Source organism: Heterocephalus glaber, unplaced genomic scaffold (assembly GCF_053883595.1).
Source record: "Heterocephalus glaber isolate CG9 unplaced genomic scaffold, H.glaber_assembly_v1.0 deba00001532, whole genome shotgun sequence".
In the NCBI taxonomy this organism is placed as follows: domain Eukaryota; kingdom Metazoa; phylum Chordata; class Mammalia; order Rodentia; family Bathyergidae; genus Heterocephalus; species Heterocephalus glaber.
In genome coordinates, this window is record NW_028258330.1 from 8,069,824 (window position 1) to 8,084,040 (window position 14,217).

At 33.8% G+C, this 14,217-nt stretch overlaps 1 protein-coding gene across 11 annotated transcripts in view; it reads right to left on the reverse strand.

The window, feature by feature from the left end:
• Macrod2 (mono-ADP ribosylhydrolase 2) overlaps positions 1-14,217 on the reverse strand; it is a 2,157,923-nt gene that overhangs the window by 969,539 nt on the left and 1,174,167 nt on the right. The window lies entirely within an intron of this gene.

The following is a 14,217-nucleotide window of genomic DNA, read 5'->3' on the forward strand; positions in this document are numbered from 1 at the left end:
TGGTACTAGGCATTTGCTGTCTTCAAAACCACTGATCATCAATAGAATCTTTTCACTGTTTTAGGAGTTCTTTTAGCTTGAAATTAATTTGTCCAATTTAAATCTGCATTTATTTAGTTTTGCTACTCACAAGATATTATGTTAGGTGTTAGGAAAGACAAAGAATAAAACGACATATTCTCCATTTTCTAGGAGTTATAATTAGCATATACTCCAAGTAGGTAACTGCTTGTCATGCCTCTAGACTGGCCACTGACAGAGGTATACTCAAATAATAAAATCCAGTGTGTTCATAGGAAAGAAAAATTTATTATGGTCAGCAAGGGCTTGGTGAAAAGACACATTTCAGGTGAAACTGAAAGAAGTAAAGGAAGCAAGAAGAACATCAAGAAGGCACAGGTGGAGGAATTACAGATGAAGCCTGACCTTCCTTGAAGAGATGGTGCAGAAAAAGGTAAGCAATTATGGCAGGGGCAAATAGAGGAGCCCTCGAACACCACGCTATGGGACCTTCATTCCTCACACACTGGGAATGTAACGATCATTTCTGAGAAACGGAAATGGAACTATTAGTCCTATGACTTAAGAAAATCACTGTGAGAACACTGGAAAAATGATCATAATCAAGAAGAAAATTTATTTTTAAGAAGCAGGAAAGAAGAAGAGAAAATATAATGCAGATATCTGAATTATTTGCCAGGCAACAGCAAGGGATGAGTGAACACATGTAAAGAAAAAGAGCAGGTACGTCATCTAAGAACCCTTGAAATAAGAGAGAGGTGGTCATCCCTGCCAGCCCCAAGCTGTGGGCAGGAGAAGAGGTAAGGTGTGTGCAGAGAAGGGCAGTTGTGAAGCTGGATCATTGGATTTCAAAGCTATTATTCTATATCATTCTAATTCTATATGTCCACATGTAGAATTACATGCATGCATTATGCACATACACTTATATATGTATGTATGCACAGTCACGCATCACTTAATGAGAGGGATATGTTTTGAGAAATTCATTGTCAGGTAATTTCATCATTTTGTGAACCTCAAAATGTACTTACACGCACACATAGGTGTTATTACCTACTACACACCTAGGCAATATGATATAGCCTATTGCTCCTAGGCCACAGGCCTGTACAGTATTTTAGTGTATTGTGTGCGGTAGACAATTGCAACACAATGTTATGTGAGAATCTAAACACATTTAAACATAGAGAAAGTGCAATAAACATACTAGGATTAGAATTCTTCACCTCCATTAAAATCTTGTGGGGCTACTATCAAATACATGGCCCATCACAGACCAGAACATTTGAACAGCATTGTGGTGCATGACTGTATGTATGTGCATGCATTTAAATAGAACCTAGATGCATATGAACTTAATGATTTACATGGGTCTAAATTTGGTCCATATGGTGAGTACTATAACTAAAACCTAGCTACAAAACATGATCTAAATAGGCAATTATTGTTAAAACAGGCTTTCACAATTGACTTAGGATGAGTAAGGATGGTTGAAGCATGTACTAGTTTTAGCAGAGTGTGATGTAGTATGAAGCCCCAGAGCAAGCCCCCTAAGAAAAGACGATTCTTCCACATAGCAGATTCATATTATCCAGCAATTAATCTCGCTGCCTTTTACCTCATCCATTTACTCCCCAGACCACATTCCAGTCAGCTATTTCCAACCCAGGCTAACTTCAGAGCAGAGAACATCAAGGCCACAGAAAGTATTTTATTACAGGTATTCATGTAGAGAAGTTAAATTTATTGAATAATAAGTAAACTAATGATGTTGTAAAATTAATGAGCCTCCCAAAGTATACCAAGTCCTCCCAAATAAAATACTATATTATCCAAGAAATATGCTTGCTGCTCCCCCAGCCAGTGATTCCACTGCTGCTATATGTGTTATGATTTTATACATACCCTTGGAGGACTAGAAATAGGAAAAGGAAGTCTTTGAATATTTTAAAGGGAATAATATTTTCAAGTATTGACAGATATGTTTTCCTCTGGGCAGCTTTGATCCCAGTGCCCTTCTCATTGAAGTACTAAGGTTGTTCTGTCTTAACAGACTCGGGGAAAAGTTCATATATGGGATTTAGTTAGCAGGACATGGACACTGTGGAGATTGAAGGGAAAGGGCCAGGAAAGTAATAATAACACTGGGCTCTTCTGGGCAAATCTTTTCCTTTTTTTTTTTTGGTACCGGGGATCAAACTCAGGACCTTGCACTTGCGAGGCAGGTGGCAGAACCACTGAGCTAGATCGCCAGCCCTGGACACATCTTAATTATGTCTCTAGGATAGTATCGAGATCCAACAGAAGTAAAGTTTAGAGGCAATTACAGATCTATTTCTTGCACATGTAAGTTTGTGGACCACGTTGTTTCCAACCCATATTTTGCTAAAAGATCATTCCTCTTATCATCTAAGAAGGACAAGGTCAATGACAAAGATTGCATTTTCAGTGGAAATACCAGTCAAGGAACTATTTTTCCTTTTTAGCATGCAAGTGGCCCTTTTTTTATTTGAAAAATAAATAATTCATCACACTCTCTCAGCAGGAAATCCCTGGTCACCAAAAGGTCAACTGCAATCCAGTCATTAGATGCCACTTGCACATGTCATTACCAGATCATTGGGAACAACTACATGTTATGCTCTGTCATGTTACAGGCCGTCTTAGGAATTTCCCTCAACAGTCTCAGGTTGGTGAAGGTGTATTGACACAGTTGTTTAGACAAACTTATCGAACACCTGCTCTCCCAGGTCTTGAACAGACACCACCATTAATTTCACAGTTACTGATTTCCAGCAAATCCGTATGATTTTTCCCCTAATATCTTCTGTTTTGAACTCAAAAAATAAACACATTATTGGCTGAGCTGAAACAGCTCTTGCATCTTTAGCTCATCCCAAGGTATAAGCCAGGATAATTATGGAGAGACATATGTTGATGACAATAAAGCAGTTATGTACGTTCACTGCTTTGAAGATTAACTGTCTACCACATTGCGGTATTTAAGCATGAGACCATTTCAGATTTAATATACATTCCTCAATCCTCGTCTCCACCATAAAACATAGTCTAGGGGAAAAAAATACAATTTCCTAGCTTACAACCAGAGGATTACTAATATAAACAATTCTGGTGCATAACAGCTGGTACCCAAAAGACAATTTATATACTCCCTGCTCTTCCTTGTTGCCAAATCCAGGATGACATGTTCATTGTTTTCCTCATAAAATCTACAATTGTTTTTTCAACAGCAAGAGCAAGGACTGACTTTTTATTTCATTTTTATAAGCATGGATGAGCAGATGAAATTCAGAGCGGCCAAAAAGAATGCTGTTTCAGCCTGTCAGATCCCAAAATGGCAAAGGCATTAAGCCTCCATCCATAGCCACTAATGGAATCACTAGAACATTGTCAAGCTCTAGGGGAGCTTTTAAAGAACAAATTTTGACATGCGCCAACTCCTTCTATGGTTAGACTAAGGGTAAAGACACACCTAAAACACTTCCCCCAGCTCAAAGCCATGAATAATCAGTAGCACTTAAGTAAATGCAAATAAACAAACAAATGAAAATAATCCAGGTGATTGAAATTCAAGTGTAGTAAAAACTGAAGACAAAGCTCTTTTCTATTAAGAAATGAGTGGCTCATTCCAATTCAATCATAACCCCCAAGACATTAATTTTATCACTGAAATACAAGTTTATGCAAATTAGGTCAAGTAATTCATTACTACTTTAATAACACTCTCTACATAAAGTAAACACATTAAAACCTGGCATATAGCAATCCTCCATATAAAGTCCAACAGCAAAAGTAACAGTGTGGAAGGATTCATTTTGAAGATTGAATTATTTGAGGGGAAATTAAACTATTTCTTTAAAAAAATATCCTTTAGAGCAATCTGGCTGAGCAAATAACACTCTGTAAAGATTAAGCAGTCTATAGCACAAGAAACACGGCATATTCATTTGATATGGCTTCTACTCTTTGAATTTTACACTGGAGACCTAAAAAAGAATAGTTTAAGTCTATAATAGTCCATTATGAGACATTTTACATGCATAAATTCTTAATATTTCACAAGTACTGTAACTAAGAAAAAAATCATTCATGCCTTACATTTAGAAAAAGGACCCTTGTGGAATATTGCCTTTTTCAACCTCAGCAAACATAAGTTAAATATTTATAAAACAAAATATATCAAAACTCTTTCAATTCTTGTGGGAGTGAAATAGACACTTAAAAAGAATCAGCCTGAACTTGATAGTCTAATGTGCATTAATGGTGAATATGCATATTCAACATTTCTCTATAGAAATGTTAAAACCGATAGACTTTCTAAATTTTCAGCTCACACTAAATATGTAGACTTAGTCTTTAGTCAATCCTAACAGAATCATTTTACTCACTGATTGAAATTGTCAACATTGATTAGTTTTGATATTTGATAAATATATGGAAGAAAACTAAAAATTATGGTTAGAAAAGTGCTATGAATAAACTCAGACATTTCTTTCCCAGGTTAATTTTAGTAGCAAAGAATTTGAATTCTGTCCAATATTTGTTTTCTGTGCATTTTATAAATTTTCTTTTGATTTCTTCTATGACCTAAGAATTATTTGAGATTTATTGGGATTTTAACGTAACTTGGTTTTGACCAGTTGTACTCCTTCCAGTTGTATGACTGAGGGACACATTCTTTTTTCTTTCTTTTTTTTTTTTTTTTCCCAGTACCGGGGATCGAACTCGGGTCCTTGTGCTTGCGGAGCAGGCGGCAAAACCACTGAGCTAAATCCCCGGCCTTAAGGTAACTTTGTTTTATGTTTTCCTTAAGTTTTACTTTTATTGCATTGTCATCAGTGATGTACTTCATATTATTTTACTTTGTTAGACTGTATAAAATTTTATCTGAGGTCTAATATATGTTCCACTTTTGTATATGGTGAATAGTATCAAAATGAAGATTTAATCACTAGAGATATCCATCATTCATTAATTCATCTATCCAATCACTCAGATGTCCACAGTAGTTACCTACCTCTCCATCTACACATATATTTATGATTTTTCAGTGATTGTATTCGGGTCCAGTGTAACTAACTTTTTATTTACATAATCTTTTAATAGTAACATGATAAGTTAACTTGTTTTGCCACCACTATGATTCTGTTAAATTTTCTTTTAGTTTCTTGCAGTTAAACGTATCTTATTCCATTTTACTTTTTGAGTTGTGGTGTGACAGTGTTGTCCTAACTGGTTTGAACTCCTGAAGTCAAGTGATCTTCCTGCCTCAGGTTCCCAAATAGCATCACCAGACTGAGCTATTTAATTTTTTGATATCTTATCTAGACCTTAAAGATTTATGCAATTGTATTCAACCTTATCAATTGCAACATTTTTCATATGTTTATTTCCTTCCTCTCAACTTTTCTTTTGGCCTGAATTAAAGTCTGAAATTAATATCATGAATTTTATTTTTTTAGCATTTACCTGTTACCTCATTTTCCTTCTTTCACTTTAACCTGAATAACATTTTAGTATGATTTCTTATACAAAGGGTGATTAAAATATATAGTGAATGTTTAAATTTTAAAAAGATTCATTACAGTAAAAGACACATTGCCATTAAGTTCTCTCAAAATACTTTGAACACATTTATCCCTTCATTCTTGTCACTTTATGAAGCAGTTCTGAAAGTCCTCTTTCATGAGTGTCTTTATTAGGTGTGAGCAAAAATATAGTGAATGCTGCTGCTGAGTGCCCACCCAATGGAAAGGCATACTGATAAACACATTATGGTGTGAAAAAAACAAAACAAAACAAAACAAAACATTATTGTGTGTCTTCATCCACCTTTTTCGCCTGATGTATCTTGTACTGTGTAACTTCTAGCTCATCCCCAAAGTCAAAACAACTGTGAAAAATCTTTTGAATCAATTGAAGACACTGAGGCATCCACAAAAATACAACTAAAGATACTCATCAAGACTTCCAGAACTGCTTCAGAAAGTGCCAAGAATGATGGGTTAAGTGTGTTTGAAGCAAGGGAAAGTATTTTGAGAGGGATTAATGTCAATGTGTCTTTTACTGTAAAATATTTTTAATTTAAACATTCACCACATATTTTGTCTACCCTCCAATACTCATTGATGTAACAAATGTTAACTTCTTCTCATGTTATACTTTCTACACGTCATGCTTCTTTTGCCTTTAAATTTCTATATGTATCATTGTTTTTCTTCATGTTGGCGATTGAACTCAGGGCCTGTGAATGCTATGCAAGTGCTCTACCACTTAGTTATATATCCAGCACATATATTTTTATTTTTCTTATATGATACATATATTTGTTCTCTCTGGTGGCTTTACAGTTTTAAAACATGTTTTAGTTATTTTATTCTACACAGTCTTCTAGTTTAATTTCAAATAAGAAAACTGAGGAATTCATATTTTCATTGTCAATCCTCTACATCTCAACATTTAAAAAATATTTTTATATCTTGTCTAAATCTACAATATTCACTTTCTATAATTCTGAGTCTTATAATTTTTTAATATCCCTCTATACTTCAAAGATACCAATGCTTATACTGCTTTTACCACAGTTTCTTGGTAAAAATCATATTTTCTTCTCCCTCTCACCCATGACAAACTTGGACAGGTTAGTCTACAACCTTTATTTGCATGATTATAGTAAACATCAATTCTCTGATTTCCTTCTCACCTTAACTGAGACTTACTTAGCTGCCCCTAAATACTAGCATTTGCTTACTTCTGTGGCCAGATGGCAAGGGATAGTGTTATGGGGCTTTAGTGGGTGTCCTGGTTAGTGTTTTGTAGCTTTGCCATCTTCATTCTGGTTGTGTTAATCATCTCATGCCAAAGTTTACTCCACTTTCCTGGGAATCAATTCAATGCCTGGGGCTTCACACAGTTTCTATTATTGAGGTAAGGGCTCCTGAGCCTCTCCTTCCAGCATGAGTACCTCGATAGGTTTACTTTTGTCCAAGTAGCTTCTCTGTTTCCCACAGCCATTTTACTGCCACCCTCAGATATAATACAGATGAGGAGGCATTAAGGCAATAGATGAACTGGAGTCAGCCTCACCGAGATTGCACTGGGTACTGACAAGTTGAGAATCCTTCATTCAAAAATCCCAAATTTATTTTTAATTTTGAGTTATTTATTCAAAGGTTCTCAAAAGAAATAAAACAGAAAAAGCTAAGAATCTGATCAAATGTACAGTTCAAAAGTGTCTTGTGGCATTAACAACAAGTCCTAGGAAAGAAAACTACAGAGTTATCTTGAACCAGGCAAATAAGTTGCCACTGGCAAGTTTGTGGCACTAATAAAACAAATATTAAAAAATTAACTCTCTTGATCATATAGAATATTCTATAAAAATCTTTTTTCCAATCTGTACAAAAGTCTTTCTTCATAAATTATTTTATAATTTAATGGCTGTCTACTATGTGATGTTTAACTGATTTTCTTTCTTTTTTTTATGTACAGAGGTTATGTTTCCCAAATCTTACCCAGACGAGTATGGCACTTAGTTCAGACATTTCTAGCAGCAGATTTCCCCTCCCCTCTAACTAAGCTATCAAATTTCTGTGTTAACTAATCCAAAAATATCAAGTAGTGTGATACCCTGGTTAGTAAACATACTAGGTACACAGAGGGTGCTGCGTTCAGTCTGGACTTTCACAAACTAGTAATATTTCAGGGAGCAGAGAATCAATAAAACCACAACTTAAAAAAGGAAATCAAAACAAAACAATATATTTCTCTTTTTTTTTCATATCTCTTATGACTATGTAATTTTCACTAGATTCTATACTTTTCAGAGCAGCAAGGGCTTTTGAAACCATAAAATGTCACTGACATCTATAATCAAATACAAATAATAAAATTTAAGAACTAAAAAATATTGAAAAGAGGGCTGGGGATTTAGCCCAGTGGTTCTGGTGCCCACTTCGCAAGAACAAGGACCCGAGTTCAATCCCCGGTACAAAAAAAAAAAAAAAATACTGAAAAGAAACAACTGCTTAGCCCTAGCTCCTGAGCTGGGAGGATTTGGTCTGTGGAAACAGGGAGGGCCAGCAACCTGTCCCCGCACAAAAGAAAATAGACTCTGAGGTGGATAACTGATCATACTCATCTGCCCAGACAAGCACACAGTTTTGGAAGACAATTTAGAATTGCTTTTAAAACATATGCAATTGCCTTAATAAAAAAGTTTTAACGGTTAATTATCTCATGTGTACTAAAGTAGAAATAACTGTGTATTTATGAATCAGGAATTTCATAGTTTCAGAACTGATTTTCTTTACACTTGAACACTTGTAGTAATGATGTAAAGTGTGGCACTGTTTGGATCCAAATCTTCCTTCATGCTTCCTGTTTGTTTGTGTGTGTCCATACATCAATTAAAATTATAAAACCTAAATGCAAAGGTACAAAAAAGGCACATTCTCCTAACTGCAAACTGGTCCAGCAAAAGTAAAGAGCACAGAAGATGTGATGCTGAGACAAGTTGGAGCTACTGGTTACTGGCTCTTGGATCTTTGGTGAAGTTATTTTAAAAGTGCCAAGTCATTTTTATTTTTCAAATTTACCTAATAGGGAGAGGGAGAGAGAAGGAGAGACAGGGAGGGAGGGAGGGAGGCAGGGAGAGAGAGAGCGCTCTAGTAACCCAGTTGTTTTATTTCTATTCTTATCTCAGCTTATGTTTGAAGAGAAATCCTTACTTTTAGCTTTTGCTATTTTGTGGCAATAGCAATATTTTTTTCTGTTTGCCAGGTCACAGGCATGAAAAATCCCAAATTTAAAATCCTATAAAACTCAAAACTTTATAGGCACTGACATGATGCCATAACTGGAAAATTCTATATCTGATCTCAGTGAAGTGCAGACAATATGTAAGCACACTAAAGCCATGTATAAAATTATCTTGAAGCCACATATATAAGCTATATATTAAACATAAATAAATTTAATGTTTAGACTTGGGTTCTTTTTCCAAGGTATCTCATTATGTACATAAAAATGTTCCAAAATCCTAAAATAATTCAAAATCAGAAACACTTCTGATCTCAAGTATTTCAGACAAGGGATACTCAGTGAGGACTGCCGGACTCATTCTAGCTCTCTGTCACCTTTATTTTCTGCTTTGTTTTCTGACAGCAGAACCCTTATTTGCCACTGAAGATAAGTAGCTCTGAGTGTTTGTGATCTTTCAGGGGTTTTAGCCTCTATGTTCATGCCAACAGGGAAACAGCAAAGTGGAGAACTGCAGAATGTATCATTACTGTGAATAAAAGTGCTGCTGCTCTCCTAGAACTTTCTGTGTCCCTTCTCTCTGGGCTGCTCCATGAGCTTCTCTGCAGTTGGAACAGATGCAAGATGCTTTTCAGGAGAGTATTTTTTTATATCTCCCTTAGTTTATGTAGCAAGCAGTTAGAAGCAAGTGACCGATTGCTAAAAGCCAAATGTGCAGGCTCTAGACTCAGGTCTTCTTCTTTGCTATACTTTCTTCTTATTAATGATTGAGAACACCCCTAATCTCCTTGGGACAGGTGGATGAATGGATGAATGGATAGATGGTTACAGAGCTGATTTTTAAGTTTTTATAGTCTGTATAATTTGCTTTAGGGAGAGAAATATTTTGAGATTCAACTTCACTTTGTCATTTTAAACCAGGAATTTTTGTTCACAATTATTAACTTACCAATAATATTCTTATGCTGATTTTTAAAGTGTTATTTTGATATGCAGTATGGATACTGTATAAGTTATTTTAATAAAAATCTTTTAATTTTTATAGAAAAATTTGAATGATACTAACACTGGAGGGGGAAGAAAAGGAAGTATAGAGAAGGGAGCAGAAGGGATGTGGACGTGTTCTCTACCTCTCCAGTGCTTTCTGCCTCTGTGCACATGAGAGAATCAGTCCTCTCTGTAAAGTGTTCACCCGGTGACACACACTATTCCATGAACACATGGAAATGGGACAAAGGCAACCAAGGACAGAGGCAGAAAAGACAAAAGACCATTATGGGCTAGTGCCCATTTCACCAGGTTCATTCTGGCTTCAGGACATCAAACTCCTCTTTTCCCTAAATTAAGGTATAGCATAGAAACCATAGTAACCAGTGACAGAGAGGAGTAAAGACTAACACTTTGGCTGCTCTGGGGACTCATTCTGAATAAAAAAAATTTGGAATGACATATAGAAATCTAAATTTGTCATCAAACTATAATCATACAAGAAAAATTACCTATTTATTCATTTAGATAGTCTGTTCTTCAGTGCATTTAAAATAGGAATTGATTTTTTTTATTGAACTAAAACAGAAATAGAAAACCAGAATAAAATCTTCAGAAATTTTTCTATTGTTTTAGATTTCTTTCTACTGTGTAACACGAACTCCACCAGGAGTGGGGAGAAGGAAGAGGAAAGGAAATTCTATTCAGCAGGCTCCAGTTTTCCTAATAATTATAATATCACAATGGATTTACAAAGATTTCAAAATTAAGAAATTTATTAGGAACTAAAATCTCAAAATCAAAGCAAAACAATGACCATAACAACAAAACAAAGTAAATGTATTTCAAAAGATTATGAATGTATTATAAAGAAGTGCATCTTTACATCTTTCCATTTCCTTCACTTTATACATTAAGTATTGTTCTCAGTTTTTTAAAAAAAATTCTACAATGCACTATATAAATTAATAAGCTAACCAAGTTTTTCTACTGGCAATACAAATACATGGTTTTTATTGTCAGGCCTTCATCTTTCTTTTAAAATGTTATAACAGAGTAGTGGGAAACAAACTAATTTAAAAATAACAGTTTGTATTCTCTAGTCTTCCAAATTCTCAACACTCTATGATAAGAAACAAGTAAACAAATGAATATAAGCCATTTATGATAGAAGTGATTTCATTTTGTAATTTCTGATTAAGTTGGCAAATAAAAAGTAGAAGTAGGAAGAAGCCAGCTACCATGTTGTGAGCAGCCCTATGCAGATGCCAGTGAGCGAGAAACTGAAGCCTCCAGTTAAGTCATGTACATTGGAAGCAGATGCTCCAGCACCAAGCATTCAGATGCCTGCTGGCCTGCCCTAGTCAGCACAGTGAGTGAAATCTCCTGAAAGAGGTTCTGAGCCAGGATCCCTCAGCTTAGATGTTCCTAATGCCAAAAACTGTGTGAGACAATAAATGTTTATTGTTATTTTAAGCAACTAAATTTGGGGATAATTTTTCTATGTAGTAATAGATAAACAGAATTTGCTTCCTAGAATATGTTTTGCACAGTTGCTTTTTCTTATTTCCCTGGGAATAGTTCTGGTTGACTTTGAGTTGTGTATCTAAACTAGCCTCTACACTAATCTCCTCTTCTGCATTGCGGTAAAAGGATAGGTTAAGATCTTTGGTTGAAGAATTATGTCTTGATTGGAAACCGAATCAGAAAAGTTTCTTCTTTACTGCCAAGATATTTCCCATTAAAATATTAATCATTCCATTTGGAAACAGAAGCTTTCCTAACTAAGATATAGCAGTAAGCCAAGGGCAATGAGAGTAATCTGCTCTAGGCATAGTTAATAAGGGAATTTCATATACAGAGAAAATTTAGAAACAATTACAAAATTGAACAAATTTTGGTCTGCCTTTTATTATCAACGTGTTATTCTAAATAATGTACATTCTAAATAATTCTAAATAGAAATTCTTGTTCTTCAAAATCTTTTGTTTTTTTTTAAAATTCTAAATGATTGTGGTAATTTTTAAGTTTCAACTGAGAAACTTTGAAAAAAACTCCTTTATTTTATAAACCAATTCATAAGAATCCTGTTTTTATACATGGCCCAACCAACACATATGAGGATTCAGCTTTGTATATTCTTTTTTTAAGTTCATTATTTTTTGAAATAATTCAGGCTTTTTTCAGGGTCAGGTTTTATTTCTGTGGCACTAGGTATTTCTACATTTAAGCAGAAGATTATTAATAAAGAAAAATACCATGTGGTTGCAAAAACAAGCAAAATTCATATCTTACTGAGTTTATTTTTTTAAGGAGTTGTTCACTGTTTCTAAACTAAAGATTAAATGTTTCATAGTTACTAGAATGGCTATAATAAAAAAAAACAGAAAACACAACTGTTGGGATGGATATGGACAAATTGAACTCTCATACGATTCTGGTGTAAATGTGAAATGATACTGCTTCCACAAAAACAGCTTTGTGCTTCATTAAATAGTTCAGCATAGTTACTGTATGACCCAACAATCCACTCCTAGGTATGTATCCAAGAGAACTTAAAATATATGTTCTTACCAAAACTTATACACAAATATTCATAGCAGAACTATTAATAATAGCCAAAAAAACTGAAACCTAAACAACCCATTAACTGATAAACCCATCAACTGATAAAATGTAGTTTATCAATATGGTGGATAATATCTATTCTTAAAAAAGCAACAAAATATAAATACATGCTACCACATGGATGAATCTTGAAAACATAATGCCAAAGTGAAAGAGAATAGTCACAAAAGATTACATATTATATGATTGCATTTATATGAGATATTCATTATGAACAAATCCATAGAGACAGAAAATAGATTGCAGAGGATGGGGGAAAAGAGGAAGAAGAATGGTTATTAATGAGGATGGTTTTATTTTGGGAAGTGACGGAAACACTTCAATTCTACAATTTGATATGCTCACATAACCATTTGAATATACTGGAAACCACTAAACTATGTACTTTAAAATGGTGACTATTATATGTAAATTGATCTTAATACAAAAGAAAATTGTTATTAATGACTATTATAAAATTATTTTATCTTATAGAAGTAAAGTATTAAAATTATCCGTTTAGGGTGTGAAGTACATAGAGTACGGCATTACTAATATATACCTCCTCCGTCTTCCTGGAGGGAATGTTCCCAAACTTTCTTGTGATAGAGAATCACTTCTGATGAATGTTGATTGCATTAATGAATAAATGAGTGGATAGATTCTCCATATTATTCAAATTAGTTCTGTAAAGTCTTCATCTTTACTCATTCTTTGAGGAGAGGGGCACATGGTCTAGAGCTAACTTACTATGCTATAGCTTTTTTGCTTGTCTAGGACAATTTTGGAAAATAAGCTTCTTTGGGGAGAATTTAGAAACAATGTTTAAAAACTAAGTTCTTTAACATATTCATTGATATTGGTTCCAAAGGAAAATGAAGATTTCCAAGTAAAAATCTACTACAGTACAATGCAGACAATGAAGCTTAATTTACAGGAATTAAATTGATACAGTTAAATACAACTATTTGAATAAAAAACATTCTATAATCCTGATTAAAATTATTTCACAAAATCCATACAATAGCAATTGGTTGAAAAATACATAATTTAGTTAAATAATTTCTTTTTTACCCATAGAATTGCCTTGTTACCTACCTCCAAAAATATCCTAATTAATGATTAGTTTATTGTAATTGTACCTGAAAGTTAGGATGAACAACAAATTACAATTGATGTGTATTTTTCAAATGATATTAACATTACTACTGACGTTTCAAGATTAAATAGTTATTTATTACTTCAAATACATGAAATCAAAATAGACATAGTGCACTTCTCCTTCAGAACAAAGATAACTATCTAAGCAAATGACCAAAACCAGAACAGGTTTGTGCTAAGGCCACAAATTCAATAATGACTGATGTCCTAAAGAGTGAAAAAATAATAAAAACAAAAATATATGTTAGACTTTGAATTTGTATTAAAATTTTTGTTTTGTGAAAAAATTAGAACAGTTATATCCTAAAAGTTTAAGAATAATTATAAAATAAACTATAACTATTAGGGAAATCTATTCAACCTGTTGTTAATGAATGTTTTCCTATATTTAGAAGTAATTTGATAAGACACACAGTTTATTTTATTTTTAATTCCAATATTCTGTTAATCTCAATCTACATGCATTTCATAGAAAGTAAAAATCTTCCCCCTAGTAAACTGATAACTCAATGACTTTTATTCCTATCTTAAAGCTTATACTTTTACATTTGACTTCCTTTCAAAAAACTGAAAAATTGAATGTGTGGGCATAAAAGTTCAAATAAAACCTTTATATGGCATGCTTATTAATGACTTCCTTTCCTATAGTATAAAAGA